Source organism: Euprymna scolopes, chromosome 13 (genome assembly GCF_053919585.1).
Source record: "Euprymna scolopes isolate OS-2025 chromosome 13, ASM5391958v1, whole genome shotgun sequence".
Lineage (NCBI taxonomy): Eukaryota > Metazoa > Mollusca > Cephalopoda > Sepiida > Sepiolidae > Euprymna > Euprymna scolopes.
Genome location: NC_136494.1, coordinates 80,273,912 through 80,277,712, shown reverse-complemented (window position 1 = coordinate 80,277,712; position 3,801 = coordinate 80,273,912). Strand labels below are relative to the sequence as shown.

At 35.4% G+C, this 3,801-nt stretch overlaps 1 pseudogene; it reads left to right on the top strand.

Moving 5' to 3' along the window:
- The first annotated feature begins 434 nt into the window (after positions 1 to 434).
- Positions 435 to 614, top strand: LOC145292573 (U2 spliceosomal RNA; annotated as a pseudogene).
- The last annotated feature ends 3,187 nt before the right edge of the window (positions 615 to 3,801 follow it).

The following is a 3,801-nucleotide window of genomic DNA, read 5'->3' as shown; positions in this document are numbered from 1 at the left end:
ATTTTGTATTCTATTAAACTTTTAAAATTATAATTCACAGACGATATTTGTCAAGAAACTTTTATTTTACTAGCTATATAATAAATAGTAGTGTGCGTGTGTGTATTTTATAGTTTATTATGATACAACTTCTAGATCTCAGTACTTGTAAACTTAGTGATGATTCCTTTAATTGTCCCCCTTTAAATATACAAATTTAAAAAAAAATGTTCACTCCACCGAAAATGATATTTTTAGTAAAACCTCCAAAGTCAGCATTTAACTTAAAATAACTCAACATCATCTTCATGTTCTGCAGTTTTTAGTCGCATGCAAGCAACTCTATAAGTCACTTCGTCGGTCCATAGGTCGGTCTGTCTGTAACACTTTTGTGCTTGGCCTTTTTGGTTAAGATCAAAGGTCTGTTGTTAATAGATGCTGTTCTTTGCTTTTTAAGGTTTTCTTGGCCTTTTGGCCCAGATCAAAGTGTAGTGTCTGTTCTTACTACATGCTGTACTTATGTTTGTAACTTTGTGATATAAAGTGGGGGATCACTTTTCTGTATTAATTTAATGTAAAATGATACCCCACTTTACAACCAGTCAGTATCTTAAGAATTTCATGTAAATCCTACATTCACGCATTCATTCATTACACGAGAGCACGCAACTAATGGCTACCGGCCTTGTTTAATAGCAACTGGGAACTCAGATAGTAGAAACTTATCCTTCCATGTTGATTGATGTTTTATCTTTTTATCTTTTCAATTTTTTTTTTAATTTTCTTATTTCGTTCAATCTGAGATTAGGCCATCCTACTTGATACCAGACGTAGCCCCACTATCTTATCCATTCCAACGAAAATATATTTTCAAGATTCTAATTGCATCTTTCTTGCACTTGGTCCACTGAATATATCTGCCAGTTAGTTTTGTTTTAAATTTTTGTTAAGGAGTCCAGCTGCTACTAAAATTACTAGAATGATTGAGATCTTCCTGAGATTCCGATTTCTTTTCATGTTGTACATAAGACTATAGTATTTTGTTATCAACAAAAGGACACTTACTTCTTCTAAGGTTATGTATTTTCTTTCTTGCATATTATCATGCCAAATGTAGTAGCTACATTTTTTAAATGTAAGAATTATATAGTAAGAATGAATAGTGTATGAGATTTTTAACTGTTCTTTCTGGTATATGTTCTCAAGATTTGCTACTACATTCGATATTTTACTTTTTACAAATCATCTAGTAGTGTCGCATTGTATATTAGCGGGCCCCTAGTAGAACCTTATAGCTGGATGTTACGTGGCTCATACTATAGTCTTATGCACAACCTGCATTTGTTATTGCTGAGAAAACTCATCTCCTTTAAAGAATTTATCATCAAGCGATTATAATTTTCTCCTGATCATAATGGAGCAATCCCCTATAACAGCCAATGCATAGAGCCTTCCTTATCCATATAGTCCTGGCTGAATTCATCCATAAAGCACTTAACACGCTGTTGGTTGCCGATTCTTCCAGTCTGTAGGGATAACATTTTTTGTGTGCGTTTGGCGACTTTTTGGAGCTTTTTCCATAGACTTATTTTCGGATTGTGTGTCATTTGTAAGACAGTCTTGTCCAAAATATTTGGCCAGTTTTGGGATGGAGTTTGTCTTGAAGGTTCTTATTCTGTGATCTTGATGTACCATTTTGAGGTTTAGACTTTGGGAGTTCATGAGATGTGATAATGCAGATGGTGAATTTCTGAGAGACCCACACCTCCTGCTCCTCGGGTAGATACAGCCTAGGCAGTCACAGATTTCTGTATGTTATTTTGTATGATGTCAACATTTTCCATGTTTTAGTATCTAGTCTGCCGGCTTTTTATTGAGCATCTTTTTAAATAGATCTTTTCTTAATTTTTTTTTACATGGTAGTCACCACTTATCAAGGCCCGGAAGCCACTCGGGGATAAGGGTTATTGTGTGTACAATACGTTAGTGTTGGAGATTTGATAAAGTGTCTTACTTAAGGAGGCGGTTTATCAGGAATTTGTTCATATTGGACTTGAAGATATCCAGATCTATCACCAAGCAAAAGACTAAAGGCGATAAACTATCTCTTTGGAAGATTTCTTTTCTGATCTTGATGTTAGGGATTGTTACACTTCCATTGGTGTAGCTTAATGTTATAGTTATTTGCCACATTTTCATATGTTCAACCATAGTCTCCTTGATTCCTGTGTAGATTTTAGAAAGATGAAATGTGTTGGGCATATTATTATATGCTTTGTTGGAATTTGGTGGGCAGGTTATCAATCTAAGTAATGCTTAGATCCCTCTGTACCTTCCCCTTCCTAGAGGATGATCTTATTAATCAACTAGTCTTTGGTACCTAAACACTTTCTCCTTCACCCTCCTTGTTCTTTTTCCAGCTTTGATCAGGAGGAGAGTTGTTGATTAATGCTGTCTGCAATCATGCTAGTGAAGAGCATGTAGGCTGTACTGCGACAGCAGATGGGCTTCCACTTGGTAAGGACTAAGGTGTTGTGTTTTACTCGCTTTGCCCATGAGGATAGTATCACTTTAACAGCCATGCTAGTGTGGCCTCTACACCCCTCAATAGTTGCTCTGAAGCAACGACTATAATAACTAAGTGCTGTTAATTGTTTAGACTAGAAATTGGGTAGGTTGTCTTTGCCAGCCTTTTTGTAATACTTTAAGGCATTCAGCTTTTGATTTATCATTCTGGCTATTATCTTGGGCATCTCTTGTTTGTTTTCATTGCTTTTAGCAACATCTAGTATTCATTTTAGCTCTTCATTGTAAAGAGCCTCATTTTCAATTAGAGGCATCTAATACTCTCCCAGCTCTTAACTGTCCATTAGCTCTTCTACCGTTCCCTAATTTAACTTCAGTAGAATAGTTGTGCTTTTTTTAACAGTTTTTTTTCCGTTTCTGCTGTATTCTTGTCTTTCTTTTTTTTATATTCTTTCCGATAGTGCTAAAATCTTTCCCCAAAGTTCTATCACTATGTTCTTCAGCTCCCCGTCGTTGTTCCCACGTTTTTTACTGACCCTGTTAATGATGCTGTTCATTTAAAATACATGCAATACACATTGACACTTGAATAGGTTTTTAATTTGAATAATGTTACACATTTTGCAGATGCGTTTTGAATTGAGATATTTAGGAACTAATTTGAATGTAATTTATTAAATGATAAATGTGTACTTCGAACGTGGCTTATATGCAGTTAAACATCTCATCTATTTTATTTATTTTCAATTTTTTTTACCTTTGTTTTCGGTCGGGTTGGAACATCATATCGGATGCCAGACATTCAACTGCTATTTCAGAAAATCATATCAAGAGATAAGATTCTCTCCGTCTTTTAAAGCACAAATGTCTGTATCTCTTGCACTTGGTCCACGAAGTGAATACACCAGGTAGTCTTTTACATTCTTATCTTATGAGTTTGCTTGCTTTTGAGATTATTAAAATGATGGAAATCTTCCTTAGATTCCAGGTTCTATTCACGTCACACATTACACATACACATATTTTCTCCCTCCCGGCTCTGTTAAATCAAGCAACATTATGAACATTGACTTCGCCTAGGGTTGTTTCATTTTACCATTTGTCTCTTACCACTTTGTAAGGTTTAACAGCCCGTTTGCTAGGTGTGTCGCTGAAGGAATTGCACAGTTACAGTGGATGGTGTATGACTTATTCCCAACTGTTCTTTTCGGTATGTTTCTGTAAGTTGTTACTACACTAGATATCCGACTTTTATTACTGATCGTGCAATGGAGATATATACAAACGCCATTGTGA